The following is a 17,788-nucleotide window of genomic DNA, read 5'->3' on the forward strand; positions in this document are numbered from 1 at the left end:
ATGTATAGCAGAGGATTCTAACAAAATGGATGACAGTGAAACCATTGATGAAATTCCAGTTTCATAAATCTACCCCCTTCAGTTTTCATAGAAATGCATTGAATCTTCAGTGCACTCTTTTAAGGACAACTACTCATAATAATAATAATAATAATAATAATAATAATAATAATAATCAGTTCCAGATGAAAGAGCTTCAATGTACAGCTAAGAATCCCCCCTCCTGGAAAAAAATGACCTGCATTTGCATTTATTGTGCCCCCTTTCAGCTATTTTCATTGAAGGAAAAGATCACACACAGACACAATGCGCACGAGAGGTACGTGCATGCCAAATGCACAGAGAGATGTGAATTGGGGTGACAGTACAGGAAGCAGAATTTGCTTTGTACTCTTCAATGCTCCTCCTACAAAATGACAATATTTGATTCCCTCCCACTTGCAGTTTTCATGCCCAGCACTGTCATTACAGCTAAATAAATACACTGCAGCATTTAACAGCAATCTGGTCCAACAGTAAATTGCTACCTAGTACATTACTAATATTTTCATAAAATAAGATAAAAAGCACAGAATAGTGTTGCCTTAGAAGTTTGTGCTGAACAATTGTGATAACGTGGGTGGGAAACTGTATTTTGCGACAATGCCTGCCAGTCCCAACCCCTGACCAGCACTCATGGAAGCTACACTAGAAGGTGGGGTGGCAGGAAAAAAAATGCCCCTCTGCTATGTCATGTGATGGCAGCAAGGCTCACACGGGATCCAAAAGAACCTGCGCTGACCCACCCACCCCTCTCTCCTGAAATGCCCTGTTTCATGGGTTTCTGCCCATTTGTTACTGGCAAGGATGCCACTGGAGGTAGCTTCCACCTTTCTGCCACTTGGAGAGGTGCAATGGGACATTCCTCACCAGTAGGATGTCCTCACTGTCTGATGGTAGAGCTTGCTCCCCTACCAGTGGAGGTCAAAAACCTCTTGCTTCATCCAAGAAGCTGATCAGGGATTTGGGTTGCTCCATCAGAGAATTTAGCTATGATCTGCTGAAGATGTCCAATATACACAGATTCAACCATGTAAAATGGGAGAGTATTTGAATGGAAGACTGGCATGGTGCTAATTGAGAGCAGCAAAAGAGAACATCTATAAAGTGACATGAATTCTACTCATATTGATCCAAAGTAGCACTCCAACATATAATTAGCAGAGTAAAAAACTGAAACATGTTGCAGGATTCCCAAAAATAGACTGGGGCAATTGTATTTCATCCAGCAGAGTTTAGTACAGTGGTACCTCGGGTTAAGTACTTAATTCGTTCCGGAGGTCCGTTCTTAACCTGAAACTGTTCTTAACCTGAAGCACCACTTTGGCTAATGGGGCCTCCTGCTGCCGCTGCACCGCTGGAGCACAATTTCTGTTCTCATCCTGAAGCAAAGTTCTTAAACCGAGGTAATATTTCTGGGTTAGCAGAGTCTGTAACCTGAAGCATATGTAACCTGAAGTGTATGTAACCCAAGGTACCAAGGTGCTACTGAAGGTAAATGAGCATAATGGTCATAAATCCAACATATTCAGGATTGGCACTGTCCATAAGAAATCCAGTTGCAACAGACTTAACTTAAAAAGGTAAAGATAAAGAACCCCTGACCGTTAAGTCCAGTTGCGGACGACTTGGGGGTTGCGGCGCTCATCTTGCTTTACAGGCCGAGGGAGCCGGCATTTGTCCACAGTTTTTCCAGGTCATGTGGCCAGCATAACTAAGCCACCGAAACAAGAGCAGCGCATGGAAACGCCTTTTACCTTCCCGCCGGAGTGGTACCTATTTATCTACTTGCACTTTGGGGGGGGGGCATTGCGTGCTTTCGAACTGCTAGGTTGGCAGGAATGAGCATATTGTAACTTAAGGGTTTAGTCTTATTGTAAATTTAACTCTAATCATACCCCCCCACAACAGAAGGAAATGAAAGAAAGGTGAAACCCAGGCTCCTTCTGGCCTGTTATTGTACTCAGCATGACCCTGAGTGAAAGCGATAACAGTACCAGTTCAAACCAGCTGTTCAGCTTCTCTGAAGGAATAACCCAAACATCAGGAACCTTCTGCCTGTTTCTAGGCGGAATAGAAGCTTGCATGTCAGCTAGAAACTTCCAGCTTGCATTGGCTTGTATCACGCAGAGAAGCTTCCAGAACCCTGTTGAATCAATTAGAATAGGAAAGATCTTTACACATCAGAGTGTAACCTTGGGATGATGCTTAAAGGCCAATAGGGAACAAATTTGGTGGTCTGTGGTTTGGTTGTTGTTGTGGATTTGGGGGGGGGGGGGTCAACAACATTGGTACCTAAATAGGGACAGAGTTAGGTTATCCTTAAATAAATATGTGTTAAAAGATCAGCTGGAAGTGCGGGGTGGGGAGAAATCACCATGGATCCAAATTTACTTAGCAAACAACAAGCTTGTTTTAGCACTCCCTGACTGTTATGGCTGCTGTGAATTAAATTCACACAGGATTTTCATTCTTCCAGTTGAAAATAAAATTGCTTCTTTCGGTGACAAATTGAGTGTATGTCTATAAAACAAAAGAAACCCCACTATATATTGTATATACATTCAAGTGTAAGTGAAATAAAGACCATAGCAGGCAATTGGCATATTTTTTAAAAATCAACCTTTTAAAAAAAGCCACCAGAAATGTCAAAGTAATGTGGCACTAGCTTGGTTTGAAACCATGAGAAACAAAGTCAACAGAGACTTTATAGAAGCAGTTTTCACTTCCTGAAGAGAAGCCTCATCATCTGATTTAATGATGCTGTCACAATAGCAAATAAAAAGGGTCACCAGTTACATTAGCACCATTAAATACCATAGACAGTTTATTTTTCCTAGTGGAAGAAGGGTCTCATAACAGCACAACAGGTGTGTTTTTTTAAGGTGTTGTTTTTGTTAGTAACTCTCAATAAACAGCAGCTCATTGGCTCAACTGTCATCTCCTTCATTCTACACGTATTTTAGATACTACAGCAATATGTAGAATTTTGGGCTATGGTCTTGGGGACCAAGGTCCATGCTCACCAGCCCTGAAGCTCGTGGAGAGCTCTTGAACTAGTCAGTCTCTCAATCTAACCTACCCACTGTGTTGTTGTGAAGATTAAAGGGAGAACCAGGTATACCACCTTGAGCTCCATGGAGGAAATGTGGGATATAAATCAATAATAGTAACCACCACCACCATCACAATTTGAATGGCTTCAATACCAGGAAAACCATTTGGTTTTCCCATGGCAAGGCCAACCATCACAATAGTGATGGATATGCAGAAATCCCCAGGTATCAAACCTGAACAGTTTTGGCCTACTGGAACTGAACCATAACATTGCATATGCTTCAATCGAGGGTTGGATTGCTGTGCTGGCCCTGTCATTAGATGGCTGCCCAGGCAGCTGATTTAGGGTGTCAAGAAGGGCCAGCAAATTACTGAGTTATTTAATGTATTATAATTGTAGTTTTTTGAGCAAGGAGGTAGAGAGATGCTTGTGGGGTTCTTACCTTTGGGTAACAATGTAATATGGCTTTTCTTGGGCACAATGCCTCTGGACAGAGATGGGATGGCATTTGCTTCTCTGCCTCAGGCAGAAAACAGCTTTAACCAACCCTATCTCTGAAGCAGAAGAAGGAAAGGCAGAAGCAGCAGCCCCCAATATGCCATTGCAGTCACCCATCAGGGTAACGATATAGAAAACGAGGGGGGAAATAAGGAGTTTGCATGTGGGCACTGTGCATCTTGACTTGGTGGGAGGACATCAGGAAGCAAAATGTCTGGAGCTTGCCATAATCTTAGGGACAAAGGCACATGAACAAATGGTTTGTGTGAGCCGGATAGGGTACCTGTTGTGTGTCACCCCTCCCATTCCCAGGAAGGTTTAAACAAAGGAATGGGAACCTGATGGACTCCTGGTGCTGTTAGACTACAACCCCCATTTGTCCTGACCATTGAGCAAGCTGGCTAAGGCTATCCAAGTCTAACAATATCTGGAAGGACACAGGTTCACCATCCCTAGTGCAGAAGGTTATGAGTATCAGGAATGTGCATCAGCCATCTCATCTATGATGTCATTTGTGTGGCTCCAACTGCATACAAATGACATCATAGGTGAGGCCCAGGCCCACTCCCTGTGAAGGGCAAGCTCACCGTGTCTGAATTGAGCCATAGTTCCAAAGCCATCAGTGTTCTGGGTGTGCTCCTGAGGTGCAGAACCATCTTATTTTTTTTATTTCACTTTATAGCTTTCGTTATTCTAAAATATATCAACCCACATTGTGAAGGAAATTGTTCTCTGCAAATTTCTAATGCATTTTATAGTTAGGGTAATTCTCCCCACCCCCAAATACTGCATTGCTAGGTAGCAATGACATGCTTTGTGTGTGAGGACCATATATCAATTTCGTCCCTCAAGTGTAGTTATATCTGATTTATCAGCGCCTTCAAAGTTGCTAATTCCTCTGCAAGCTGCATCACCCTCCTCACTCAAAATCTATTTATTTTATAATATGTTTGCCGACAACACCCTGAGAACAGTCTGCTAGTAAAACCCACCCACGCACACACAAACACAAAGCGGGAAGATTTAATGTGCCCTCAAGGATTCCTGTTGTCTGATGGACAGTAGCAATTAATAGTTAGGGCTAAATAATCTAATGGTGCCAAGGAAATAAGTGCCTAGTGAAATCATATTTATTTATCTTTCCTGCTAACATCAAAACCATTAAGATGAAAGGTTCAAAATACAAGTGCTCTTTACTGATATGAGCTTAGGAGAATCAACACTTGAATGTTGGAATCTAATTATTAGGCATTTTTAGCCACAAAAAACCAGACATCGCCACAGCATGCTATGTTATATGCAATACAGTAGGCAAGAGAAATGGCACTTAAGGCTTTGCAGATTTAATTTCATTTTATGCACACAAATTTGGGAAGCAATAAGGTTTGTGAAATATTCCATGCGGCTAGATGAAATTCTGGTATAACATTATCCATTCTGCATGCTTACCCAAACCCTTCTGTCAGGGGGGGAAATTGCCTCAGGGTCGCACAAGGCTAGCGGGCCCAAAATATTGATTCAGCCATCTTCGGCAGATGAAAATGCTATTTTGACTGAACGTGTGAGAGTCAAAGCTTCTTACTTTTGAGTCACTGGTGTGTAGCCTACTGTACATGGATGAGAGTTACACCCATTGCTCTGCCCACTTTTCCTTTCGGCTCCACTACTAGCAGATGCCCCATGAAATGTTTCCTGTGATGATCTGTGGCCCTTGAGCTGAAATAGGTTCCCCACTCCTGGTTTCAAAATTTAAAAAACAACAAGGCAGCTTTTCTTGTCTCTGGATCCATTTGCTGCGTTAATATAAGATGGGCTACACCTGTCTTGCCAGTTGTACATTTGAAAAGGATCTATGGGTCATAACAAGCTTGACATGAGCCAACAGTGTGATGCAGCAGCAAAAAAGCTAATGCTGTTCAAGGCTGCATCAATAGAAGCATAGTGTCCAGATCAAGGGAAGTGATAGTACTGCTGTATTCTGCCTTGATCAGACCACACCTGGAATACTATGTCCAGTTCTGGGTGCCACAATTTAAGAATGATACTGATAAGTTGGAATATGTGCAGAGGATGTAGGGGCCAAGGTCCCTTTGCCTCCCCAAAAAATAAATATTTGAGGGGGACGGGCCTCACCAAAGTTGATGTGCATTGCCATTAAAATGGGGGGGGGGGTGATCAATTATACAGGGTGGGGCTTACCTGCCACCCAATATTTTATTTGAGTTGGCAACCCTGGCTAAAAAAAGTGACCAAGATGATGAAAGGAATGTTTGATAGAAGGGATGTTTGAATGAGCTGGGTATGTTTAACCTGGAAAAGAGGAGACCAAGAGGAGATATGATAGGGGTCTTTTCCTATTCTACAATCGTATTATTCTATGATTCACACAGGAGAGAAGCTATACAGGAGCTCTGAGTGTTGAAACAATTCAATCAGAAGGGAAACCTTAGAATACATGAGAGAACAGAGAGAACATTGGGGGTCAGAAGGAAGAGGGGGAAGAAAAGCACATATGATAGAAAGTATGTATGACTACCTACTTTCTTCGTTGACTAAACAGTGATGTATAAGATGCACTTGGAAGTAGAACAAGTAAAGGTCTGTCATTAGATCTGTCACAATGTCATTAGATCTGTCACAATGTCTTATGCGAGTTAAAGTGCATAAACAAAATAACAGGAAAATATCATGTACTTTGCTATGTGATTGAAGGTGTTCTCTGATTTTACGCTATTTTGTAAACCGCCTTGGGAGACCCTTCTTGCCACAACAGATTGCCTAATTAAATTTAATCAAATTTAAAATAGCAGGTGGTATGTAGGGACTAGTCTGATGCAAATTGTAATCCTTAATGAGTGGTAAATAAGTGGGATTTCGGGGCAATTCAAAAGAGCTCTGGCTGTCCCTTTCTCTTTTCTAACTGTATTTCCACAATGAATGCAGAAGCTACAGTCCATTTCCCATCTCAGGTGTTGAGGCCAATGGCCAACATAATAATGAATATCAAAATTACTCCTTTATTGGAAGATCTGCAGTCTGGATGGTTAAAGATGGCTTAATAATTTTCTGAGCCAGATAGATATGCTCCTATTTCCTCATTTGGGGGAAAGTCACTTAACCTTAGTTGATTATGGTGTGGAAGTCTATTTTCATAGTTGCAAGGCTTTAAGTCCATTAATACTGCTTTAATGAATATAAATAACTAGAATTACATTAGAAGTAAATTATTTGCTTCCCTTGTGTAGAAAGCAGGATGATATTTTGGTAATCAAATATGTTGCGAAAGCCCCAGTTTGTCATCCAATGGCTTCTTGTTGCATTACTGGAGGGGCAGAGCTACTACATCTGTATTGCTGCAGTTCGGCGGAGCGAGCCCTACAGTGAGGCAGAATGAAGCAGCTTCCTCAGGCAGCAGATGCTCTGGGGAGGGTAGGAGGCAAAGGCAGGTAACAGAAGATGTAGCATACCCCGCACTCAGTGGTAGAGGAGGCTGTTACATTGCCAGCAATGAAGTACTATTCAGTTGCAACTCATAGAATCCTAGAACTGTAGAGTTGAAAGGGACTCAAAGGGTCACCAAGTCCAAACTGCTGCAATGCACTCAGCTTTTTTGTATGTGGACTGGGCAGGAAGCACCACTTTCACCTTGAAAATGAAGTTCTTAAATTGCTCTACTGGACAAAAGGGTGGTGACCAAACAGGATTCAAGAGACTAAAATCTGGCTAGGCAAATTTGTTTTAAATACATCAGCAGTGTTTGCATTTCATTATATGAAAGATAGAAGCAAATGAGCACCAAAAAGAAATCAACAGCACATTACAAATGAAGGCCACCCTTGCAGTCATCCCCAAAGATGTCAAAGGATGTTCACCTAAGCACGTTGTTCCTTGTTCAATTTCCCATCTCCTCCTTTCAAATGTGGCTCATTTAACCTAGGGTTCATCCATACTTCCACTTTTCCCATACCTTGAAAGCAGCTTGGACCCTGCTTTCTTGGACCCAGAAAGAAGGGTCTGAGCTGCTTTCTGCTTCTCCCATCTGGTTCTTTCCAGGTGTAATTAGACTGTAACTCACATCAGCCCTGACTCTTAGCTCAGCTTGATAGGAGCTGGAACCTAACACTCTCTGGAGATCACCATGCTGGATAACCCTGCAGTACTGAGTAGACAGAGGGAAGCAGGGAAACCACTATCCACGAGGCCAGTGTGCTGATGGATGAAAAATGTTTGCAACCAATTTGACCAGCACTATAGCCAAAAGTGGGGACGCGGGTGGCGCTGTGGGTAAAACCTCAGCGCCTAGGGCTTGCCTATCGTCAGGTTGGCGGTTCGAATCCCCGCGGCGGGGTGCGCTCCTGCTGCTCGGTCCAAGCGCCTGCCAACCTAGCAGTTCAAAAGCACCCCCGGGTGCAAGTAGATAAATAGGGACCGCTTACCAGCGGGAAGGTAAACGGCGTTCCGTGTGCTGCGCTGGCTCGCCAGATGCAGCTTGTCACGCTGGCCACGTGACCCGGAAGTGTCTGCGGACAGCTCTGGCTCCCGGCCTCTAGAGTGAGATGAGTGCACAACCCTAGAGTCTGGCAAGACTGGCCCGTACGGGCAGGGGTACCTTTACCTTTACCTTTATAGCCAAAGGTGGAGGACTGGATGCTAAAATGGAAAGAGGGGGGGCAGAGTTTGGTAGCCACAGATGCCCTGCCCTCTGCAACACTGGCTGTGAAGCCCTTGGCTTTCTTTAAATCACTCTTTATAAAGAGAGTTGCTGGATCTCCCAGTTTATTAAAATATCCCAGTTACTTTTGTTATTTCGGGGTTTGGATTTAGGCATATACGTGCACAAAATAGATTTGGCTGTGGCCTTTTATTAAGAGGGACGAAATCTAGGAAATTACTTTTGCATTGGCCTTTCAAAACAGTCATCTGCTCTCTGCTGTGTAGAAGTTGGAGAATTTTGTGTTCAAATGAAAACTGGGTAATTGAGATAAGTGGTCTCAATTACTCAGCTTTCATTTTGAACACAAAACACCTTACTGAGATAAAAGGCCTTCCTAGATTATCATTTTTAATGTTCTCTTTTAAATTATACACCAGATAGCCTGGCCAAGCAGCAGTAGCCCAATATCCTGTCTCTATAATGCATGAGGAGATTTCTGTCTCTTTTGGGGGGCTGTGGCTTAATGAATTTGCTTTACACAGAAAGAGGGGCACTCAAGATAGCAGACAGTGAAACAGGAATGAGTCTTAGGAATATAGGAAATGGTCCTATACCAAATAAGACAATGGGTCTATCTGGCTCAGAACGGTTTACACTAGTCTTTCTCAACCTTGGTTCCCCAGTTATAATAATAATAACATTGCTGTTGTTGTTGTTGTTGTTGTTGTTGTTGTTTATATCCCACCGATCTGGTTGGGTTTCCCCAGCCACTCTGGGTGGCTTACAACATATATAAAAAAACAAAACATTAAAAACAATATCTCCTATACATGCAACAAACTAATAAATCACTAGAAACCAGTAACAGTAGTAATAACAATAATAAACAGTTTACACTTATACCCAAATTAAAGTTATGGCCAGCCCCAACTAACAGTTAACCAACACCAACCCAATAAAAACAAAACAGAGGAAACCAAAATTAGAACTGTTTAAAACATTTTTTAAAAATTTAGTCAGTTGCCTCAACCCAAGTGTTGTTCCAGCAATGTCCCAGTGGCCTCCCAGGAGCCTCTTTTAGCTGCTGAGGGTGAGTGTGGGCCCCGGCCCCCTAGACCAGGTAGAAATGGGCCTTGCAGCAGAGAGCGGTCTTCTCTCCAGCCCTCACAGCAGTTATTGTTGGACTACAATTCCCATCTCTCCTAGCCAGCATGCCGGTGGTCTGGGATTATAGGGGTTGTGGTTCAAGAACATCTGGAGACCAAAGCTTGAGAAAAGCTGGTCTACACCGATCTCATACCCTCCAACATTTATCAGATGAAAATGGGGAGTTTTCTCACTCCCACACCCAACTGACCCTCCTGGACCACCCATCCCCCCCCCCCCTGATCCTTGCAGAGCACTTCTTATCAGAAGAAGGGCAAATGCCATCACTACTACACCAAAAGGACATGGCATGCATGCCACCCACCGTCTAGAGAAAACCTCTTAATCCCGATTTTATTTTATTCTTTGGTAGATTGACAAAAAGAAAAAAACACACCAACAAATAAATTTCGGAAAGAGTCAAGATTAGAAGTGAATACACAAAGTATTTTTTTTATTAAAAATAAATAAATAAAGACTTCTTGCACTCTGCTCTGCTCCCCATTTCTTCCTGCCCCTCAAAACCGGCATGTCCCACAGGCCTGGGCCTTGGTAGTGGCAGCTTCTCCTCTTCCTCACCCCACTCTCCAGCAACCATTAAGGGCTGCTAAAGGGAGGAGACCAGCAGCAGTGGTCTTGGAGAGGCCATGAGAGGTAACAGAATCCTACCTCACTGTCACTCAGGACAAGAGCAGACTCATCCTCTTCCCTGAGATCAGTGGCAGCAGCACTGGTAGGGAAAATAAGGACATTCCGGCATCAATCAGAAACCAGGATGACTTTCATAATTCCAGGACTGTCCCTGGAAAATCAGGACACTTGGACGGTACATGATCTTCAGTGGGTCTCCAGGGTAACAGAAAGGGGTGTTGCCCAGTTTATGTGCATACAGTGGTACCCCGCAAGACGAATGCCTCGCGAGACGAAAAACTCGCAAAACGAAAGGTTTTTTCGTTTTCGAGTTGCCTCGCAAGACGAATTTCCCTATGGGCTTGCTTCGCAAAACGAAGCTTGCCCCGGGGACAGCGGGTCTTCTCTTTTGAAGCAAGGGGCGGCGGGGAGATCGCTTCTCCCCACCGCCCCTTGCTTCAAAAGAGGTCTGCCCCCGGACCTCTTTTGAAGCAAGGGGCTGCGGGGAGATCGCTTCTCCCGGTGCTCCGAAGCCGGGCGGGGGGGCGGGAACACCTGCCCCAGCCACCCCGCTTCGGAACGCTGCTCCGAAGCGGGGTGGGGGGGGCGGGAACACCTGCCCCAGCCGCCGGGCTTCGTAGCGCTGCTGCAAAGCCGGGCGGGGGGCGGGAACACCTGCCCCAGCCACCCCGCTTCGGAACGCTGCTCTGAAGCGGGGTGGGGGGGCGGGAACACCTGCCCCAGCCGCCGGGCTTCGTAGCGCTGCTGCGAAGCCGGGCGGGGGGCGGGAACACCTGCCCCAGCCACCCCGCTTCGGAACGCTGCTCCGAAGCGGGGTGGGGGGGCGGGAACACCTGCCCCAGCCGCCGGGCTTCGTAGCGCTGCTGCAAAGCCGGGCGGGGGGCGGGAACACCTGCCCCAGCCACCCCGCTTCGGAACGCTGCTCCGAAGCGGGGTGGGGGGGGCGGGAACACCTGCCCCAGCCGCCGGGCTTCGGAGCGCTGCTGCGAAGCCGGGTGGGGGGCGGGAACACCTGCCCCAGCCGCCGGGCTTCGTAGCGCTGCTGCGAAGCCGGGCGGGGGGGGGGCGGGAACACCTTCTGAAGGCGGGCGGGGGGCGAAAGTCTTTGTCCCCCCTGCCTGCCTTCCCAGGGGCTTTTAAATCGCCCCGGACAGCGGAGAAGTCCTCCGCTGTCCCGGGGCGATTTTAAAATGCCGCCCGCCAGCATTTTAAGATCGCCCGGACAGCGGAGAAGTCCTCCGCTGTCCCAGGGTTTTTTAAAATGCTGGGGGTGGGAAGAAAAGCCCTTGTCCCCCCCCCCCAGCCTTCAGAAGAGGTCCGGGGACAGTCTGTCCCCGGACCTGGTCTGAAGGCGGTTTCCCTAGGAACGCATTAATTGATTTTCAATGCATTCCTATGGGAAACCGTGCATCGCAAGACGAAAAAACCGCAAGACGAAGAGACTTGCGGAACGAATTAATTTCGTCTTGCGAGGCACCACTGTACCTGCATTTCTTGGTTTATAAAAAGCCTTTGATCAATCATTCTGGGAATCGAATCTTCTGCATGCCTACATTAAGCTAGGTCCCTCCCCCATAAACCCATACTGTTTTTTCACAAGTTTCAAAAACAAAAAAATCCCCACTTGACACAGATTAACTTACCCAGGCATTCAATTAACGTAAAACTAGCATGATTATTTTGAAGTGTGAGCCATGCTCAGAACATGATTTTTTCTTCTTTTTTTGGCAAGCCTGCAAACACTCCGTGCATTTTTTCATTTTTATTTTTTTGCCTATCTACCTGGCTCAGTGCTTGCTGGGTTTCTGTGGTAATTAGAATGTGAGGATTTGAACCTGAACCTGTTGCCAGCTTCTGCACATTCCTTGACTTAGTATAAACCTCCACAATGCATATGGCAGAACAAAATATGCTATGGAATAAAGCTGGAAAGGAAAACGGGAGAAAAGCTGCAGAGTGACGGGTGTATCAGAAAGGAAACAAGCAGCAGAGGAAAGCCCTGTAAAATGGAATACCGCAGCACAAGGGAGCACTTTTTTATATACCAGAGAAGATAATCAGCAAGGCAGCACAGAGCCACACTTTATCACCAGACACAGGCAGTACGGCAAGAAAAGATAGGGTTTCCATGCCAGATAGAGGCAGCACAGCGCGTTTGGCAGCACAGAAGAGCACTTTTTATAACAATGCAAACAAGCAGTGTGGCAGCCCACAAGATACCAGTGGGAGCTGATTAAATAACTCTGGGCTTCTTTCTGTCTTTCCCCCCTTCTTCTTTGTCTTTTAAAAAACATGTCTTTCTAAAAGTTGAGCATTTATAAAGGTTAAACTTTTTCCTCACATTCACCTTTTCAAAATGTCAATGGAGTTGGCTAGACTCAGAAAGCAAGTGGCCAAGAGATGCCACACATTCAGATATGTCCTTGGTAGCACTGGCCGAGGATACTTTAAATGCTGTCTAGAGGTGTAATTTTGACATAGAGCACCGACTTTGAGTGCAGAAAGCCCCAGGCATCTCAAGATACAGCTGGGAGATACTCAGGATAGATGATAGATAGATGATAGATAGATAGATAGATAGATAGATAGATAGATGATAGATAGATAGATAGATAGATAGATAGATAGATAGATAGATGATAGATAGATAGAGATATAGAGAGATAGATAGATAGATAGATAGATAGATAGATAGATATAGTTTGGTCATGTCTGTACAGAATATTTTTATCTGCAATCTTCTAACCTGCTCAGAAAATAATACACTTTCTCCCCAAAATATTCAGAAAACTTATGACTCAGTTTTATGCTATTAAGCTGGATCAAAATTGAACTGTAGGCATTCAGTGAAGAAAATTGGTATGTACAGTTCGATGTAGCCTCACTGATTAGTGACATATTCAAATATGACAATCAAACATTGCTGAAGGTTGTATAAAAGAGGCTGTACTCTAAAGTGAAATAAGCAATTCTGTACAAAATTGGCACATATTAAAATGTATGACATGAAAATGATGTTCAGAAATGGAGTGAATATATATATATATATATATCCTGTTTGCAAACTGCAAACCAATAATGGATTTCAAGCACCAGGTTTCAAATATTTTGTTGAATTGCAACGCCTCCTCTCTCCCTACCAACTTTTATTCAGCCCTACCAGGTGTATATAAGTATCAATGCTTTTTCTCTCTCCCCCCCCCCCACCACTTTTCAAGAGACAAAAAAAGGTTTTGAAAATATGGTGCAATTCCAAGTAATGTTGCTGGTGGTAAATTTAGATCAGCAGTGCATTCCTATTCATATTATTTTGAAGTAATCCGCATAGTGCAATGAAACCTAAGGTAAAGGGACCCCTGACCATTAGGTCCAGTCATGGACGACTCTGGGGTTGTGGCGCTCATCTCGCTTTATTGGCCGAGGGAGCCGGCGTACAGCTTTCGGGTCATGTGGCCAGCATGACTAAGCCGCTTCTGGCGAACCAGAGCAGCGCATGGAAACGCCATTTACCTTCCCGCCGGAGTGGTACCTATTTATCTACTTGCACTTTGACGTGCTTTCAAACTGCTAGGTTGGCAGGAGCTGGGACCGAGCAATGGGAGCTCACCCCGTTGAGGGGATTCGAACCGCCGACCTTGAGATCAGCAAATCCTAGGCTCTGTGGTTTAACCCACAGCGCCACCCGCGAAACCTACTCCCTGGTAAATGTGTATAGTAGGTTTGGGGAACCTTTGACCTTCCAGAAGTTGCTGAACTACAGTTCCCATCATCCCTGGCCATTGAACATGTTTGCTGGGGCTGATGGCAGTTGTAGTTCAGCAACATCTAGAGGGCCAAAGTTCCCTGGTGTATAATATTGCAGTCATAACCCCTCTTGCCTGGGAGTACTCCCTATTGAATTCAGTAGGGCTAACTTATAAAAGCCATGATTAGGATGAGGTAAACCTATGTTTAATTTTGCTGATTTAATTATTTCAATATTAAGAAAATCATTTTTATATACATATGGATACTATGATAATTCTTACCTTTGCAGGCATGGTTTCTTAAAACAATCTGCATACACTTCACCATTTGATGAACCAGAGTGCTTAGAGTAGGCTCTGGCTGTAGCAAATTTGAGAATCTTTATTTCAGGATTTTGTAGGTTCAAGCCCACAAAAGGTACCTGCATTGCAGGAGATTGAACTAGATGACCCTTGTGGTCCCTTCCAACTCCACAGTTCTAACAAACATGTATTTGTTTTGGCATCTGAAAGATGGCTATAAAGTCAATAGGTCTGACAAGAAAACCCAATATACAAATTGGGCTTTGTGGTGATAGGCAATGTAACTTGCTTTTACATGACGGTTGCCTCAGGCTGCATTGTTAACCAGATGATTAACAGCGCAATTGTAAGCATGTCTGCTCAGAAAGAAGTTTCACCCGGTTGAATGGAGCTTTCTCCCAGGACTTGTATAGGATTGCTGCCTTACTTCTCATTTCAGGAAGTTCAAAGCTTGCACTGGTAGGAGGAGCAAAAGAGCTCTTGAGACATTTTAAAAAGTGGGTCTTCCAGCACTAATCTGACTAGCAACTAAACAGGGAGCTGCTATAACACATTCTCCTTTCCTTTTTCATTTTGAATTATCCTGCGGCTAAACATGTTCAGTTGCAATGCTCTTCATGTCCAACCAATTTGCTAAAACACCAAGGAGTAGCAGACTCTTCTGCTGTCTCCAGCCATTTCGCCTGGGTCTTTTTAATTAACAGCTATTAGCCCCAACAGAGTTCCAGGCATTGTGCACAACATAACACAACTGTATTGTAGCACTGTACAGAGAGTGTTTCGTTTGTATGCCTACCTTCAGCAAACCAACCGCCAATTAAGGCTGCAATTCTATTCCTACTTACCTGCAAGGAAGCCCCACTGAACTCGACAGGCCTTACTTCTGTTCTGAATCAATGGCTATAGTTTTGTGCTGTTCAGTTCCTTCCTTGGACTTTCAGGTGTATCATAGCTGAAAGTGAAGTCAAGAAAATAGGATGCATTATTGATATTTCTAACCCGCCCCCCCCCCCCGGATCAGTTCACAATGCAAAACAAATAAATGAAAATGTACAATTGTTACTACATGCTGAATGTGTAGCATGTCCTTGTGTGGTTTCTGGCAAACAAACTCACACTATGATTATTTCTCTGCCTTGTGAAACCATTGTGATTTGGAGGTCTGCCTTGATCACTTGATATAACTGTAATACAGCTAAAAGTTAGTCAACACAATGTAGTAGTTAGGTAAAGGTAAAGGGACCCCTGACCATTAGGTCCGGTTGTGGCCGACTCTGGGGTTGTGGCGCTCATCTCGCTTTATTGGCCGAGGGAGCTGGCGTACAGCTTCTGGGTCATGTGGCCAGCATGACTAAGCCGCTTCTGGTGAACCAGAGCAGCGCACAGAAACACCGTTTACCTTCCCGCCGGAACGGTACCTATTTATCTACTTGCACTTTGATGTGCTTTCGAACTGCTAGGTTGGCAGGAGCAGGGACCGAGCAACAGGAGCTCACCCCGTCGTGGGGATTCGAACCGCCAACCTTCTGATCAGCAAGTCCTAGGCTCTGTGGTTTAATCCACAGTGCTACCCGTGTCCCTGTCAATGTAGTAGTTAGAGTACTGTAATTGCCTAAGGCCAGGGAGACTTGAGCTCAAATACCTCTTCAGCTATGCAGCTCACTGGGTGACCTACAGCCAGTCAACATCACTTAGTGTAACCTACCTAACAGGGTTGTTGTGAAGATGACACCAAACTAAGGGCCAGATCCAAGTTGTTCTGAGCTCTTGGGAGAAAGGGCAGGATGTAAATGCAAAACAAACAAACAGAAAACCCTGGAATGCACTCTCCTAAAAGTGCTGCACAGTCCTAACTACATTTACTCAGAGGTGTGGTCAATGCCACTCACTCCTTTGTAAGCATGCATCAGATTGCAGCTGTCCAGAATACTCTGAAATGTGACTGTCTAGCACCTTGGAAACCTGACAATATACATTCCACACGTCAGTTTTCTTCTAGAGGTGGTCATCATCAAAAGCGGATGAAACAAAACTCTCACCACCATTCACCCAGCCCAGTTCTTAATTTTCAGCCTCAGCCAGTCAAGTATATAAGCCTCGATTTGGAACAGTTTGCCTGGGCATATTATCTGTTTCAAGGAACACAGATACTTTGAGAATCTGGGTACAGTATATCTTTCAATTTGGCCAAAGTGATGTTATTTCCACTTAATAGGCATATGCATGTATCCACCAAGGCTGTCCCCCCCCCCCCCCCCGTCCTTTAAATCCCTGCTTTGTCACCCTAATAGAACCGACTTCTCCTTTGTTCACCACCAGGAATATTAAAAAGCTTTATCGGAGCTTCAGTTAAAGCTTGCATATAAAACATATTGTAGTTATATAAAACAGTATTTTTCTTTGGAGCTTGCAAAATTAATTGAAATCTGAATGTGCTGCCTTTCACTTCACCCTATGTCATTATCCCACCAATACAATAATCATTGCATTAGCATTCAGCCGGTAATTACTTAGAACCTACAAGGTCATGTGGTGTGATGGTAGATATGTCCAGTGGCATTAAGTTGCACATTAATCCTGCTAATTTATTTGCAGAGGGAACTGAATAAATGCTCCTCCAGCTGGATTCTAGATCTGTAAAGAAGAGAAGAAGAAAATAACTTACTGTACTGCTAGCTGATCCATAGCTATTTTAGATTATACTGCCCCCGTTAATAAGGCACATAACCAGAACTGTCAATAATGCAAGACATAAATGACACAATTTAGATTTGAATGCAAATACAACTAGCATTCCTATGTTCTCATTTGCATTTTCAAATAAATAAATTTAAAAGGCACTAACTGTATCTATGGAAATACAGGGGTAATAAACATGCTTGATTTCTAAGATCAAGTGACAAGTCTATGGCTTCTGGGGCTTAGCCTCCATTTTGGGATACCCTGGGTTTGATGGATTGGTTCCAAAATTACAGCACTATCCTAACTGTGGACTCAGCTAAATTAGTAAAGAAATAGCAATTTGAAGGCGCTATAAACATGCAACATCAGATGGCGCCAGAGAGCAGGAAATTTTAAAACATGATTTTCCATAGAGGGTTTTTTTATTTTGTTATAACTATCTAATTTCTGACTTATTTACAGTGTTATTTCCCCTGTGCCTAGACCCACCCTGTGTCTACTCAGAAGTAAGTCATATTGAATTTCTTAGGGTTAGGATTGCAGTCTAACTCGTGCTTAATGCAGATCTAATGAGATCTATGCAACTCACATTAATCCACATTTGTCTCATTTATTTCATTGGTTCTGAATTAAGTAAGGATCCATCTAAGTATACCAGTCCAATTGTTCAACTGTCCCTCACAATCCTCATTTATTTCTTTTCTATAATCCCTTTCTGAGATGCTTAATCAGTTAACATAACCAAGAGACAATTGAAAACTCAAGTGCCCCAAAGTTTTAAAAAGGCTGAGTCTTAACTAGTACACATCACATATTGATGTGAATTGACAAATTATATGTTTTCTGCACAAGGTAGATGAGAATCCACAAGGCAGTTGAAATGTTCCCACCTTTGCACAGGGGGCAGAGCAGTGTGCCTAACTGAAATGGGGAATGTTTTTCATGAATGTGTTTGCCATTTGCCAAGCACTCTACCTGTTCAGTGATTTGTGTACCTCATTGTGAAAAGGT

This window comes from Podarcis muralis, chromosome 10, assembly GCF_964188315.1.
Source record: "Podarcis muralis chromosome 10, rPodMur119.hap1.1, whole genome shotgun sequence".
In the NCBI taxonomy this organism is placed as follows: domain Eukaryota; kingdom Metazoa; phylum Chordata; class Lepidosauria; order Squamata; family Lacertidae; genus Podarcis; species Podarcis muralis.